Below are 17,687 nucleotides of genomic sequence, written 5' to 3'. Positions count from 1 at the left end.
AAGGGCTTTACCTAATCACCAAGAGATCACCCTTAAAAGCATGGCATTGTCAACTACAAATCGGCCTTGCCTTCTACCTCTGCAAGGATTAAATCAGGTGCCTCTGCAGGGCTGACCTTCAACACCCTCTGAAGGGAGTTCAGGGTAGACAGCAGGAATGAGGCACTCTGGGGAAAATGGGCAGAGTCAGTCTTCAGATAGATATTCTCAGGAGCTGACTTTATGAGCCCAATTCTTGCATCTCCTCATATCTAAAAAAGCACTAAAATCCTTCCTGGTCACATCTGCTCCTCAAGACAAGCAGAAATCTTCTGCAAAAAAATAATATATGCTTGACTGCATGTACTTACCCTTCACCAAAATCACATATGTTGACCTTCCCTGCCTCCCTCCTGCCTCTTTGGAGCAGTTTCTCAGAGCTATCTGAGATGCTGTCTCCCAAACTATAGTCCTTATTTCACCCCAGTAAAACTTAACTCATGACTCTCACATTATGATTTTTTTTTTCCCCAGTCGACAGCATTTTGCCCACCTCAGAGGTCAGAAGGACTCAAACCATGTGCTGGGCGTCCCTGCAGCTTGACAGGACTGAATATTCTTTCAGAAACACTCTCGCAGTCTATCTCGCCCTTGGAATCCCCGGACAGCCATGTCTTCAGGAAACACTGCTCTTAGCTTCTCCCCTTGGACCCAGCCCTCCCTGCCCAGATGGAAAGAAGCCCTGTGCAGACTCTCCCCAGGCCCCCACCTGCTCGCCGTTCAGAATCATCCTGGATGCTGAACAGACAACGGGGGCCATGGCTGCCTGGACTGAATGGGGGCTACAGACATTGTTATGAACTGTGTCTCCCTCCCCGCCCGACACACACACAAACAATATGTTCTAACCCCAGCGCTGCAGAATGCGACCTCACTAGGGTCAAGCAGGGTCACTGCCGATAGTTACTTCAGGTATGTAGGATGGGGTCCTAGTCCAATGGGCCTGGGGTCCATATAAGATGATGGCCATGTGAGGAGAGACATCCAGGGAGAACGCACATGGAGACAAGGCAAAGACGGAGCAATGCAGTTGGAGGTGAGCGCCACTGAAGGTCGCCAGCCCCCCTCAGAAGGTAAGGAGAGGCAAACAGGGGCTCCCTACAGGCTTCAGGGGGGCATGGCCCTGCCGCCACCTCAAGTGTGTAGAATGTGAAATGATAAAGTTCTGTAGTTTTAACACACACACACACCCACCGACCCACTCCACTACCACCAAAAAGGGACCTTGCTGTAACCCGCTGAAGATGGCGGTGTGTGACATACACCAGAGGGGACCCTAGAGGGACCCGATCGATACAGCCCATCTTGGATGATCAGAAGCCCCTGAACGATTCCTCCTGGTCTCCTGGGAAGCCTTCCTGGGCCAGCCCTTCCTGCTTCCCATCCCAGCCCACCTCAGGGGCTTTGCCAGCAGCCCTAGAACTCTCCTGTTACAGCACCTAAAACACGACTTCCCTGGGTACACATGGGATGATGACTTCTGAGAAGACACAGACGGTATTCATCTCTGCCTCATATGAAATGAATGAATGAGCCAGTCAACGAACTACTCTCCAACTCTGTCATTTTACAGATGAGAAGAGAGAGGCATGAACAGGTGCAGAGAGTTGTCTCGCTGTGAACAGAAACCCCAGAGGCCAGTTTCTTCTGAGCTCCAGTCCAAGGTTCCTTCCCTGCCCCACCTCCCCTCATCAGAGCCCGCTCCCTCGTCATAGGAAGCACTGTTGTTGGCGATTGTTTTACAGAGACAGGTTGATTGTCACAGTTCCCTGCGGCAAGTATGTGCGATGTCACACGGTCTAGTGTTGGAGGAATTCCCAGATGAGGATGCTCGCCAAGGGGTGAGGCTGGGGTGGGGGTGCCTTTGGAACAGACTCAGGACAAGGCTCAGAGTTGGGGGAGTGAGGGGGACAATAGATTGTGGTTAAGATCGTACATGTTAGGAGAATTTAGGGCTGTCCAGTGACCCACTCCAGTATTCTTGGGCTTCCCTTGTGACTCGGCTGGTAAAGAATCTGCCTGCAATGTGGGAGACCTAGGTTCGATCCCTTGATTGGGAAGATCCACTGGAGAAGGGAACAGCTACCCAACCCAGTATTCCAGCCTGCAGAAATTCAAGTGCAGACTGGACAGTCCATGAGGTTGCAAAGAGTCGGACATGACTGAGTGACTTTCACTTCACTTCAGTGGTTAGGACTCATGCTTTCACTGCTGTGAGGGCGCAAGTTCAAATCCTAGTCCAGGAAAGATGAGCTGCATGACCACACACACACAAAAAAAGCACACACTTCACAGCCAGGGTTCGAGTCCCAGCTCTGCCCCTTACTAGCAGTGAGACTGTGGGCAAAGCATTTCACCAATTCCATCCCTCATCTGTAATACCTGTCTTGAGGGTGACATGAATTCATACATATAAAGTGTTTGGAATGGTACCTGGCAGATGTGTGTGTGTTAGCCATTAATTTTCTCATTATGAGAAATTTGAACTTGAGAAAGGGGGGGGTTAGGATATATGAAAATCATAAATTATACTCAAGATCTAAACTACAAAAAGTACAAATTTATATTCATATAATGGCATAAAAAAAGGCAAAACAAATACACTAAAATGTGAGCCATGATTCCCTTTGAGTATTACGAGTTGTTATTATTTTCTTTGTGACCCCATGAACTGTAGCCTGCCAGGCTCCTCTGTCCATGGGATTTCCCAGGCAAGAATACTGGAGTGGGTTGCCATTTACTCCTCCAGGGGATCTTCCCAACCCAGGGATCGAATCTGAGTCTCCTGTGTTTCCTGCATTGCAGGCAGATTTTTTACCACTGAGTCACCAGAAAAGCCCTTCTGTTTTTGTCAGATTTTCTAGAATGAGCATGTATGATTTTACAATAACATTGTAAATCGTTGCATGTAAATCTCAATGTCTAAAGCATTTTTACTTGAGGAAAACTATAAATTTTGCATGTGATTTACATCAGTTTTGTCCAGTATACTAGGAGACATTAACTATCACATTAATAGTTATATGTCTATTAGGAAGGCTCAGTGAGTGTAGTAGCATCTGTAGAGAGGAAGAGTTAATTATACGGAGACAAAGATTCACTTATCAGCACAAAATTCCTCCCCTGAATAAAACTGCTGAGCTGGACATCCAGGCAGGACTACTGGGATTCGATCAATTCCTTTCCTTCCTCCTGTGAGTCTATATTTTTATCTCCTTTGTGAGTCCCAAGGTAAACACAAACACCAGGAAATAGTTTAATTCATGTAACTAAATTGTAAATCCTTCACATTTAATTTACTGTCTCCTTAAACAACCATTTTCAACAAAGGATACTGGCATAAAACGTTCCTGAGGAAACAGTAAACCTTGGTGTAGTCATTTTTAGTCTAATGAATGCCAATCCCAAAAGAAAACAAAAGCAGCTAATGCAACATGCCGTTGAATTTCATCTTGCCCTTGTTCGCTCTGGATCCCTTGAACACTTGAATTTCATGATAGCTATTGGCCTTATAAATCCACTATGTTTACAAATGAACTTATGCCTACAGACACACACACACTACTCTCCAGGCTTATTAATAGTATATTTCCTCTGCAATTTGCTTCAAGGAAGGGCTAAGAATGAACTTGCCTGACATATTATAATACAAACATTTTTTGTTTTGTATGACCACAGATACAGAAGAGGTCACGGTTCCATTAATATCACCAGTAAAACCACTTACTACTCCCATAGGATGCATTTGTCTTTGTCACAAAATTAAAAACGACTTCTAAACCCAGCCAGCTCCGTGGAGTGGTTTCCTGAGACCAAAGGGGCTGGTTGTTGAAAGAGTGAGGAAGAGCTGCTCTGGAGACCGCCGGTGTACCCGCGGTGCAGACACAGTGTCACCAGGGACTCAGGCCACACCCAGAGGCAGGGAGGTCACACCACCCTCCCCTCTCTGAACTCTCAGAACTCACAGCAGTGACAGGAAGCTGGCACAGAATGAGGTTTTCTCATCCAGTAGGAGTAGCTGGGCTGTCATCCTTCCGGACAATGGGCAGGCTCGGGCACAGAGGAAGATGCAACAGGGACCCTTGCTCAGAGTCGTATTATACCTACTTTTTCAATGTGTTTTTTCCTTTTGAAATCTGTAATCACTCTGGCATATCAGGGCACACAGACACACAGGTCCCAGCATGGCAAGCTTCGTGCCAGTCTATTTCCCAAGGGCATCACCTAGGAGCTCTTCTATGGCGTGTGGAGCAAGTGAATGGCCCAAGGATTTTAGGGGGTTTTTCAGACTGAAGAGGAGTTCAAGAGTAAACATCTTATTTCCGAGTACTTGTTCATTCCCATGACTTTCATAAACTTTTTCTTGATTTCTTTTCCCTTTAATTTCATTTACCTTAACTCTTAAGTCCTGGTCATGAGGACTCCTAATTATTTTCAAGGAGGATGTGATTTTAATTTATTGAGGATGAAGTGAAGAGGATGAGAAGGTAATTAACCAACACCATGAAAAGGATCCTATCTAGAAATGAGAGTTTTCACATCGCACTTTTGACTTTAGCTGTCCACCAAAGCTTTTGAGAATTCAAGACAGAGCTCTGGAGCAACCACAAGAAAGCTGAAATAGCTATACTAATATTAGATAAGTAACTATTGTTGTTCAGTTGCTAAATATTAGATAAAATAGACTAAAACAAAAACCATTACCAGAGGTAAAGAGGGCATTTTGTAATAATGATAGCGTTCAGCAGGAAGATATAATAATTATAAATATATATGAAGATATAACAATTATAAACATATATGCAACTAGCAACAGAGCACTAAAATACAGGAAGGAAAAACTGACAGGATTGAAGAATAGAAAATTCAACAATAATAGATGAAGATTTCAATACCTTACTTACAATAATGGACATAACTAGAGAGATGGCTGAAAAGGAAATAAAGAACTTGAACAACACAGATAGCCAACTAGACCTAACAGACATAAACAGAACCCATCACAGCAGGATACACACTCTTCTCAAATGCACACAGAACATTCCCTAGGATAGACTATACACTAGGCCATAAAACAAACTTCAATAAATTTAAAAAGATAAAAATAATACAAAGTATGTTCTTTGACTACAGTGGAATGAAATTAGAAACCAGTAAGTGAAAGAAACTTGTTCAGTCACTAAGTCATGTCCAAAAAACCATTAGAAAAAAATTCACAAATCCAAAAGCTAGTTCTTTGAAAAAATAAACACAATTGATAAACCTTTTGACAGACAAGCCAGGAAAAGAGGAGGAAAGACAAATTAATAAGATCAGAAAAGAAACAGTAGATATTACTATCAACATTACTAAAATAAAAAGAATTATAAAGGAATAAAATAATTGTATGCCAATAAATTAGATAACAGATGAAATAAATAGGTTCCTAGAAAAACATAAACTACTGAAACTAACTCAAAAGGAACAGACAAACTGAATATACCTATAAGAAAAGAGATTGAATCAGTCATCAAAACACTGCCCACAAAGGAAAACTCAGGCCCAGAAAACAAGTGAATTCTATTAAATATCTAAAGAATGAACACCAATTCTTCACAAATTTTTCTAAAAGAACAAAAGGGAAAACTTCCCAATTCATTTTATGAAGCCAGTGTTACCCGGATACCAAAACCAAAGACATCACAAATGAAAAACAGGTCAATATTTTTTATGAATGTGGATGCAAAAAAAGCTCAATTTCCAGCAAACCCAACATCTATAAAAGAATTATGCACCTGGCAGAGTGGGTGTTCCAGGAATGCAAGATTGATTTAACATCCAACAACCAGTCAATGTCATTAATATACAATATCAGTGGAATAAGAAACAAAATCACATGATCCTTTCATTAGGCACAGGAAAAGTATTTGACAAAATCCAAACCCTTATGGAGGACGGTAAGGAGATTTCTTAAAAAGCTAGGAATAAAACCACCATATGACCCAGCAATCCCACTCCTAGGCATATAGCCTGAGGAAACCAAAATTGAAAAAGACACATGTACCCCAATGTTCACTGCAGCACTATTTACAATATCTGGAACATGAAAGCAACCTAGATGTCCACTGAAAGATGAATGGATAAAGAAGATGTGGTACATATATACAATGGACTATTACTCAGCCATAAAAAGGAACACATTTGAGTCAGTTCTAAAGAGGTGGATGAACCTAGAGCCTATTATACAGAGTGAAGTAAGTCAAAAAGAGAAAGATAAATATCATATACAACGCATATATATATATATATATATATATATATATATATATATATATATATGGAATCTAGAAAGATAGTACCAAAGAATTTATTTGCAGGGCAGCAATGGAGAAACAGACATATAGAACACACTTATGGACATGGGGAGAGGGGAGGACAGGGTAAAATGTATGGAGGGCGTAACATGGAAGCTTACATTACCACATGTAAAATAGATGGCCAACGGGAATTTGCTATATGTCTCAGGAAACTCAAACAGGGTCTTTGTACCAACCTAGAGGGGTGGGATGGGGAGGGAGATGGGAGGGAGGTTCAGGAGGGCGGGGACATGTGTACACCTATGGCTGATTCATGTTGAGGTTTGACAGAAAACAAAGAAGTTCTGTAAAGTGATTATCTTTTAATTAAAAAAATAAATTTAAAAAATTTAAACCCCTTTCACAACAAAACACACGCACGCACACACTCAAAAAACTAGGAATAGAAGGGCATTTCCTCAATCTGATATACAAAAAAAACTTAACAGCTAACAACACTCTTAATAATAAAATACTGGATGCTTTCCCCCTAAGATTAGGAACAAGACAAGGTTGTCCACTCTTACCACTTCTATTCAGCACTGTACTAGGGCTTCAATGGTTATTATGAATAATGCTGCAATAAACATTCCAGCTAGAGCAATTCAGCAAGAGAAAGAAATAAAAGGCATCCAGATTTGAAAAGAAGAAATTTTCTCTGTTTTCAAATGACATGATCTTGTATATAGAAAATCCTAAGGAGTCCACTAAAAAAAAAAAAAAAAAAAAAAACTATGAATTGGAACTAGTAAATGAGTTCAGCAAGATTTCAGGATTCAAGATCAATATGCAAAAGTATTATATACTTCTATGTACTTTCAATGAAAAATCTGAAAATGAAATAAAAAAGTTTTATTTATAACAGCATCAAAACAGAATAAAATACTCAGGAATATATTTAACAAAAGAAGTGTGAAGCTTGTATTTTGCAAACCACAAAAACACTGAGGAAAGAAATGAAGTAAATAAATGAAAATACCACCTATGTTCATGAATTGGAAGACTTAATATTGTTAAGATGGCAGTGTTCCTCAAATTGATCCATGGATTCACTGCAATCCCTATCAGAATGCCAGATGACTTAGTAGAAACACAGGTTGATGCTAAAATTTACAATTGAAAGGGACCCAGAAGAGCCAAAACAACCTTGAAAAAGAACAATCGGAGGACTCACACTTTTCAATTTCAAAAGTTACTACTAAAACTGTAAACAACCATGATTAAGACAGTGTGGTACTGGCATAAGGACAGACATACAGATCAGTGAAGTAGAACTAAGAGTTCGTAAATAAGCCCTTGAGTCCATGGTCTGTTGGTTTTCAACCAGGCTGCCAAGACCATTCAATGGGGAAAGATCAGTCTTTTCAATAAATGATGCTGGAGCAACTCTACACACAAAATAATAGAGGGCCTTTACATCAAACCATATGTAAATATGAACTCAAAAATGTGTCAAAGGCTTAAATTTAAGAGCTAAAACTATACAACTTTTAAAAGAAACCATAAAGGTAAATCTGCATGATCTCAGACTTGACACTGGATTCTTATACATAATATAAGCAACAAAAGAAAAAAGTAGATCAATTGGACCTCCTCAAAAGCTTAAACTTTTGTGCTTCAAAGAATACCATCAGGCAAGTGAAAAAAGAACGAACAGAATGAGAGAAAATATTTGCAAAGTATATATCTGATAAAAGATTTGTATCTAGAATACAGAAATATTTATATATCTAGAATATATTAGAATCTAGATATACAGAAGCTGCCTGTGATGCAGGAGACACAGGAGACTCAAGTTTGATCCCTGGGTGTGGAAGATCCCCTATGGAAGGAAATGACACCCATTCTAGTATTCTTGCCTGGAGAATCCCATGGACATAGGAGCCTGGGTGGCTATAGTCCAATGAGTAGCAAAGAGTCAGACAGGACTAAGCAATTAAGCATAGCACATCTTAACATTGATACCTCTAAATTTTATGTCTAGAACATAAAAATATTTTTATAATACATATTTAGAATATGTAACTACATAAAATATATTAATATATAATCTAATAAAAAATTGAAGAACTCTTACAACTTGGTAACAAATAATCCAATTAAAAAATGGAAAAGAGATCTGAAAAGACATTTCTTCAAAGAAGAGGTACAAATAATCAATAAGCACATGAAAAGATGCTCAGCATCATGAGCCATCAGAGAAATGCACACCAAATCCACAAGGAGATACTGCCTCAAATCCACTAGGACAGTGATGAAAAGACAGGGTACAAGTACTGGCAAGGACTTGGAGAAACTGGAACTCTCATGTGCTGCTGGTGGGAACATAAGATAGCCGCTTTGGAACACAGTCTGGCAGTTCTTCAAATGGTTAAACATACAATTATGCTTACATATGACCTGGTACTTCCTCCCTTAGGTATGTACCCTAGAGGATGAAAATCTGTTCCACAAAAGAACTAGCATATGACTGTTCACTGAAGCATTATTCATAACAGCCCAAAGATGGAAACAATTCCTACGTCCATCTACTGATAAATGGACGGCTAAAATGTGGGAGACCCATACAATACAGTGGAATATTATTTGGCAATAAAAAGAAATGAAGTGCTTATACTTGGTACAACATGAATGAACCCTGACATATGCTGAGTGCAAGAAGCCAGCACATATTTATATATTTAATAATAAAGTGCCCCATATTTTATTATTCTGTTTATATGAAATACCCAGAATAGGCAAATCTACAAGGACTGAAAGTAGGTCAGTGTTTGCTTAGGGCAGAGAGTATAGAAGGGTAAAGGGTGACAGCTAAAAGGTACAGAGATTCTTTCTGAGATAATGAAGGGTTCTGAAATTGACTGTAGTGATGGTTGCATATGTCTGTCTATGTGCTAAAGACCATTTTTGTTGTTCGGTTGCTCCATTATGGCCGGCTCTTTGCGACCCCCATGGACTGCAGCACTCCAGGCTTCCCTGTCCTTAATTATCTCCCAGAATTTGCTCAAACTCATGTCCGTGGAGTCAATGATGCCATCCAACCATCTCATTCTGTGTTGCCCCTTTCTCCTCCTGCTCTCAATCTTTCTCAGCATCAGCATCTTTTCCATTAAATTATACAATTTAAATGGGTGAATTATATGGTATGTGAATATCTCAAAACACTTAATTTGAAAGAGAACAGAACTCTGGGGTCTATCTCAGGAATAGGTGACCCCCTGTTTTCTGTAACCGGAGATCATTCAGTGCTGACTACCTTATCTTATAGTGTCCCTCCAACCTTTCTCTCCCACTACTCTTTGCATTTGAGGAAGCCACTCACAAAAAATTTTCTCCCATGACAAAACCATCCTGATTGTAAATACCTAGTTTAGTTCCCACTTGGTAGTCCCGGGTCTGTGGGGAACATAGTGAGACATCTCTGTCTTCCTTCAGCCAGGAGGTTCTTTGACTGATGTATCTATTCAGTATCACAGTATTTCCTAGTGAGTCATGCTGGTTATCCAAGTGAACAAGTAAAACCTCAGCTGTAATTCACTACCCACCCAGATTCAGAAGTGAGATAATCTCCTCTATGGCTGACGTAGGAATATCAGTGCCAGGCTCTGCCATCTACAAGAGACTGTACACAAATGTTTCTATTACAGCAAGATAAGCAGAGACAGGGCACCATATTTCAGACTCAGGATGCTATCCTAAAACTAAACATGAATATATTATTTGTGTGATACAAGATCAAAAAAGCTCTTTCCTGACTGCCTGCTGCTGCTGCCGCTAAGTCGCTCTGTCGCATCCAACTCTGTGCGACCCCATAGATGGCAGCCCACCAGGCCCCCCTGTCCCTGGGATTCTCCAGGCAAGAACACTGGATTGGGTTGCTATTTCCTGACTGCCTACCTTCCTTCAAAAGAGAAGCACACAGTTTTCCCTTATCTCATTTGGAAGTCCCATTTGTCCACTCATAAGGGCAAGTTGGACATTGCTACTGCTATTGCTAAGTCACTTTAGTCATGTCCGACTCTGTGCAACCCCATCCCTGGGATTCTCCCGGCTAGAACACTGGAGTGGGTTGCCATTTCCTTCTCCAATGCATAAAAGTGAAAAGTGAAAGTGAAGTCGCTCAGTCATGTCTGACTCTTCGTGACCCCATGGACCGCAGCCTACCAGGCTCCTCCGTCCATGGGATTTTCCAGGCAAGAGTACTGGAGTGGGATGCCATTGCCTTCTCTGAAGTTGGACATTAGGAGAAGACAAAAGACCAAGACTTAGGAGAGAGGAGGACAGGAAGAGTGGTTCAGCCCCTCCCCTTCTTCCTGCATCTTCTGTGAATTTGCTCCTTGAAATGTGCGCATCTAGCAGTCAGGCAACTGGGGTAATCAATCATTTAAACCCAGTGTCCAGCAGAGGCTGGGCACATGGTGCACGGGCAACTGATGTTTATTGAGAAGATACCAGACGAAGCAAGAAACAAGGCGAAATCAGGACATGTGGTCCTGTGCACACAGCAACTCCATGGAATCCAGCTCTAGCTGTGTGGACATCACACATACCTCTCCCCCCAGCTCAGAAATTTTCCTTTTGATTAGAGGGAAAAGTAAATATTAAATTCTGCCTTGAAGGAGAATAATTTCTCTTTAATTTATAGCTAAGACCTAAGTAAGTTAGTTGAAGATCTAAGTAAGAGGGGAGTGCCAGGGAGATGGTACACCTGACTAGACTCTAAGTCCAGAAAGGCAGACAAGGGCACAGTTTCTCGGGCTCCCTAGAACCTTGCTCACTGGGTGTTTGCATAAGATGCTTAGTTGATTTCTATGTTCACGAAGTCAGATCTTCATCTTGATCAATTAAAACATCTCAGAGGAAAAGAAAGTAAAAGAGAAAGCAAGGAAGGAGGGTAAGAAGGAAGAGAGGGGGAAGAAGGAAGGACGGACATATAGAGGGATGACAGATGGATGATGAAAGGAAAGATGGAAGGAAGGAAAGAAATGAAACAGGAATAAAGGAGAAACGGAAGAAGGAAGCAAGCAGCTCTGATGGGCAACTACGATTCTTTCTTCTACTGCCAAGATTTGGGGCCATGTCCCAAACCCTATTATTCCCAGCTCTGCCTCTGAATCGGAAGATTATAAAACTGTTAGGGAACTTGTGTGATACCCTAACACAGCCTCTCACATTACAGAAGCAGAAGCTGAGTCCCAGAGACGAGAAAAGACCTTCCTGCAGGCACAAGGATAGCACGAGTGGCTGAGCCAGACCTGAATCCAGGTGTCCTGGTCCTAGACCATCCTCTCTGCATCAACCAAAATCTAGCCCTGACCCTCAGAATGACTTAGGAGTGACAATTACGTCTTCAAATACCCCACAGATGGGACGGAAGGAAGGAAGGGTGGAGGGAAGGTAAGATGGCCCAGGGACGTGGGGTCTTCTGGCAGGAGATCAGAAATATGTAAGGCCAGACTGTTAAGAAATTCCTACTGTGAACATCAAGTTCGAGTCACTGGACCCCCTGCTTAGCTCTCTCTGCTATAACATGCTGGGGATGTTTTGGGATCTCTGTCATTACCACCTCAGGGCCAAGAGCTGTCCAACCAGATAAAGCTCTATCTTATGGAGCCTAGAGATGAATGTCCTTCCAGGGGACAGTCATCCTTCAGTGCAAGGGGTGTTTGGTCCCTGGGACACGGGTTCTCCCTGAGGGCAGCTACCCTCTCAGGAGAACATCCCCTCCAGGGTTTTGCACTGTTGGCGTTGGAGGCTAGGGTCCTGTTTAGGTCGGGCACAGCCAGCCTGTGACTCTCTGAGGCTAAGTTCCCTCTAGAAAACATGACAGGCATTTTCCTGTCCCAAAACTTGTGATGTGTTGTGCATGCATGTGAAATGTTCACGCAGGGAGTAGCACCCTGACATCTCCTAGGGGGGTGCTAGGAGGAGGGAGCCGGATGCAAGGCCACAGGGGCGGTAGCAGCTGAGAGCATGGGGCCAGGTCTGGAGGGGGCAGTCCTTGGTCGCTGCAGCCAGCATTGCCAAGTGGGAATACGGGCCAGCACAGCTAGAGTTTCAGTTTTCCAAGATAAGTAGGAAATCAGATTTTTATGTGAACTTCTCCAATTATTAAACATTGGCAGCCAAAAGCACTGTGCCTGCCAGTCAAAACGCATATCAGCGGCATTTGGCCGGAACACTTCCTGGTCTGCAACCCGGCACTGCCCCCCAAGCCCCTACCCCACTCCCTTCTGTCCTGCACACAAACCTCCAAGGGGGTTGAGGGGAAGCCCAGCAAGAACATATTGGCAAGAGCAGGGCCTTGAGTCTATCGATCTGGGTCCCAAGTTTGACTTGGGACTTACATGCAGTATGTGACCTTGAACACAGTATTAAATTTCTCCAACTTTCCTGTCCAAGGAGACTGACAATGGAATTTATCCCACTGGATTTCAAGGATGAAATATGATTTATGGTAATGAACCTCAGCCAGATATCGATAAAGGATAGAGAGGCACACTCGGTCTTACTCAAGTGTCAACAGTAGGAAGGCGCTGAGGCGTCATCTTGTCCAGTCCCATCAAGTGAGTACCTGTGCTGTGTTTGAATCCCTGGACACACAGGGAACTCACCACCTCCCAAGACAGGTCGTTCCACTGCCAGAGAGCTTTAGATGTTACAGAGTGTTTGCTTACATCAAGATGAAATCTGCCTGTCTTGACTTCTTTCATTCTTAAATAGTAGCTGTACCATCAGGGGTTATAAAGATGAAGTTTGATCTCTTTGCCTCAGAGAAAAACTTTTTTTTTTTTTTAGAGAAAAACTTTAAAGGAGATATTTTTCCACCTAGTTCTTTACTTTTCAAAACATTTCTGTCCCTTTTGTTGTTCCTTGCCAGTGAACAATAACAAAACTGTCAGATTACTTGATGCTCTTAACCCAGTGGGGCAGGTACCCATTTGACAGATGAGGAAAATGAAGTATGGGGGCGGGATAATAGGATTAACTTGTAATTCCTGTTCCTCTTGAAATGTAAATTAAATGGTAAGATCTGGCAAATGTTTGACAAACCTAGAGAAGGTATTAAAAAGCAGAGAGATCACTTTGCCAATAAAGGTTTGTATAGTCAAAGTTATGGTTTTTCCAGTACATCCATACAGGTTCTTTACCACTAGCGCCACCTTGGAAGCCCATAAAAACATGATATTTCATCAAATTTGAATTTTAGATAAACATTAAATAAGTATAAAAAAATTTTTAAGTATAACTATGCCATAAATATTGCCATGGACTTCCCTTCTGGCTCAGTTAATAAAGAATCTGCCTGCAATGCAGGAGACCTGGGTTCAATCCCTGGGTTGGGAAGTACCCTGGAGAAGGAAATGGCAGCCCACTCCAGTGTTCTTCCTGGAGAATCCCATGGACAGAGGAGCCTGGCAGGCTACAGTCTGTGGGGTTGCAGGAGTCGGACACGACTCAGTGGCTAAATCACCACCACCATGGTTTTTCCAGTAGTCAGGTGAGAGTTGGACCGTAAAAAAGGCTGAGTGCCAAAGAACTGATGCTTTTGAATTGTGGTGTTGGAGAAGACTCTTGACAGTCCCTTGGACAGCAAGGAGACCAAACCAGAGAATCCTAAAGGAAATCAACCCTGAATATTCATTGGAAGGACTGATGCTGAAGCTCCAATACTTTGGCCACCTGATGCAAAGAGCCAGAAGAGTCCATGATGCTGGGAAAGACTGAAGGCAGAAGGAGAAGCAGGCAACAGAGGATGAGATGACTGGATGGCATCACCAACTCAACGGGCATGAGTTTGGGCAAATTCCGGAGATGGCGAAGGACAGGGGAGCCTGGCGTGCTGCTGTCCATGAGGTCGCAAAGAGTTGGATACGACTGAGTGACTGAACATCAAGACCTGGCACCATCTTCATCCCAAACCCCATCCACCTGTTAATGGTGTTCAAGGTTGGGTTCTTGGCTAAACATGGAGTTCACTAAAAGCCTGAAGTCTTTCTCACACATGCCGTCTCAGCTACTTCCTTCCCCATAGTCCTAGGGCAGCCAGCTGGCTTTACCAGCCAAATACAGTCCTTTACACTTATTCCTGTCAGATCTCATTTGGTTAATCCCAGGTCACAGTTCTGGTCAGTTGGATATTTTTGGGATGGTGATTCTGTCACGTGATGTGTGTGTTTTTGCCCTCAATGTGGCTCTTTTGTTCTGTTGCCCTGTATTTCCTCATCAATGCCCAGGAGGACCAGTGAGACCAATATAAATTTTAAAACTCCATGTTTCCTTCACTTAGCAAACATCTCTGAGCACCTCCTCCCTGGCACACCCGGGCTGGAGTCATTAGAGTGAGCAAGACAGTCACTCCTGGTCCTCACAGAGCTGGTGAGATGAGTCCTATGTGAGGGGAGGGCAAACCTAGCTTGGGGGAGTCTGGGGAGCTTCCCAGGATGGGTGATGCTTAACTGGAGACCTGAAAGATGAGTGCAAGCACACTGGTGCTGCCTCTGGTGGAGCATCGCTCATCCACGCCCCTCTTATTGCTCTCTTCCCACAGGGCTTTGCTATAGGGTTGGTTGTAACCTGTTTTATTTGCATCACTAATTGCTGCCCTTGAAAACTGAGGGGATTATCTTTGTAGTTTCTGTTCTGCCCAGCTCAGTGCCTTTCACCACAGCAATCATGACTGATTATGGCTCAGACGGTAAAGAATCCACTGGCAATGCGGGAGACCTGGGTCCAAGCCCTGGGTTGGGAAGATCCCCTGGAGGAGGGCATGGCAACCCATTCCAGTATTCTTGCCTGGAGAATCCCCATGGACAGAGGAGCCTGGCGGGCTGCAGTCCATGGGGTCGCAAGGAGTTGGACACAACAGGCCAACGAAGTGCAGCACAGTCCTCCTAAGTGTAGGCACAGAGTTTGTGTGCGGCCTCCCGCTGAATCTCCCCACAGCCACACAAAGTGCTAACTCTTCCCATTTTACAGAAAAGGAAGCCAAGGCTGGGAAGACGGTAACAGCAGCAGCAGTTAACGGCAAACACATGAGCAGTGTGTACTACACACCAGACACTAAAACTAAGCATTTTGTGTGTATGCACTCCTGATGGGAGAAGGGACTAAGGTGCTGCCTTCTCCACTGCAGACCAGTTATATGGGCAGTTACTTAACCTTCCTGTGAAAAGAAGGTGAAAATGATAGTGCCACTTCCTAGGATTAGGAAGTTATGAGAATGAAATCCTTAACCAATACAGGCGCCTAGAGTGGCATCCAAAACACAGTGAGACCTAAGTATGAACCATTATTCTTATTAAGGAATCTGCACAAAAACTTTGCACATATCAGAGTGGGGACTGAATCCAAACCCTGGATCATGTTGTTTCAAATACAATTTAGATGTACACTTACTCCAGGGCATCTTCCCTTCCCAGGGATCGAACCTGGGTCTCTTGCATCTCCTGCTCTGGCAGAGGGGTTCTTTACCTGGTGGCTCCGGTGGTAAAGAATCTTCCTGCAATGCAGGAGACCCAGGTTCAATCCCCGGGGTCAGGAAGATCCCCTGGAGGACGGCATGGCAGCTGACTCCAGTATTCTTGCCTGGAGAAACCCCATGGACAGAGTAGCCTGGTGGGTTACAGATCATGGTGTCGCAAAGAGTTGGACACAACGGAGTGGCTAACACTTTCACTTTCTTTACCTCTAGTGCTACCTGGGAAGCCTCATATATATAAGATACTCTATATCAGGGCTTCCCTGATAGCTCAGTTGGTAAAGAATCTGCCTGCAATGCAGGAGACCTGGGTTTGATCCCTGGGTTGGGAAGATCCCCTGGAGAAGGGAACAACTACCCACTCCAGTATCCTGGCTTGGAGAATTCCATGGACTGTATATGTATAGTCCATGGGGTCGCAAAGAGGCAGACATGACTGAGCGACATTCACTTTCACTTTTTTTCACTTTCACTCTATATAAAATAGATAATCAAGAAGAATCAACTGTATAGCACAAGGAACTCTACTAAATATTCTGTCATAATCTAAAAGGGAAAAGAATTTGAAAAAAAATAGATAGTTCCTCAGAAAACTAAAAACAGAATTACCAAGTGATAACAGCAATCCTTGGGGTCTCAAAGAGTCAGACACACCTAGGTGACTGAGCACACACACGCCTCAATCCTACTCCTGGGCGTGTACCTGTACAAAACTCTCATTCAAAAAGGTACATGCACCTCCATGTTCATAGCACTATTCACAATAGCCAAGACATGGAAGCAACCTAAATGTCCATCAACAGATGACTGAATAAAGAAGATGTGGCACGTATATACAATGGACTTACTACTCATCTATAAAAAAGAATAAAATAATGCCATTTGCAGCAACATGGATGCAATGAGAGAGTGTCACACTAAGTGAAGTAAGTCAGAACGAGAAAGACAAATACCATATGATTGCACTTATATGCAAAATGTAACACATGCCACGAACCTGTCTATTAAACAGAAAGAGACTCACAGACATAGAGAGCAGACTGGTGGTTGCCAAGGGTGAGAGGGGAAGGGAGAGGATGGACTGGAAGTTTGGGGTTGGCAGATGCAAACTATTACATTTAGAATGGATGAACAACAAAGTCCTCCTGCATAGCACAGGAACTATATCCAGTCTCCTGGAATAAACCATAACAGAAAAGAATATTAAAAAAAAAATAATGTAGGTATGTGTATAACTGAGTCACTCTGCTGGACAGGAGAGGTTGGCACAACATTGTAAATCAACTGTACATCAGAAAAAAGTTTTAAAGAAAAAATATATGAATATGTATAAATGAATCCCTTATCTACACACCTGAAATGCACAACGTTGTAAATCAACTATGCTCCAATATAAAATAAGATTTTTAAAATGAATATAGTATGTTAATTGGTATTTGATGAAGGAAGGAAGGGCGGTGCATTGATTGCATTAATAATAGCACAGTCAGTCACGACGACTGCCAACACAACCCAGCAAAAATGCCTCGGATGACAAAACAATGGATATTTCAAACAGTAAAGGAAAACTGAGGAGTGTCTGAACTGCAAGGACCACCAAGATCATAACAGGGAATCTCCTTGTCTCCAGGCGGGGTGGCATTTCATTGCCATTGTTAAAGAAAGTTATGAAATCTCAGAAACTTAACGCCTTTTCAGCTTCAGGGGATTTCTCTTGGAAAAAGTCCCTTGCTCACTTTTCTTAAAGAAATTACATGAAGGACATTTTTCAGATCCTTAAAAACCATAAAGTTTTGATGGACTGTTTTCCACCCTTCTTGTTTGTAGGGGAA

The 17,687-nt window shown here is 42.7% G+C and overlaps 1 protein-coding gene across 2 annotated transcripts in view; it reads right to left on the bottom strand.

Annotated features, from left to right (window-relative positions):
• FLT1 (fms related receptor tyrosine kinase 1) overlaps positions 1–17,687 on the bottom strand; it is a 198,930-nt gene that overhangs the window by 138,803 nt on the left and 42,440 nt on the right. The gene's annotated exons all lie outside the window — the stretch shown is intronic.

This window comes from Muntiacus reevesi, chromosome 11 (genome assembly GCF_963930625.1).
Source record: "Muntiacus reevesi chromosome 11, mMunRee1.1, whole genome shotgun sequence".
Taxonomy (NCBI): domain Eukaryota; kingdom Metazoa; phylum Chordata; class Mammalia; order Artiodactyla; family Cervidae; genus Muntiacus; species Muntiacus reevesi.
The sequence above is the reverse complement of the archived record's forward strand: the minus strand, read 5'-3'. Positions and strand labels throughout refer to the sequence as shown.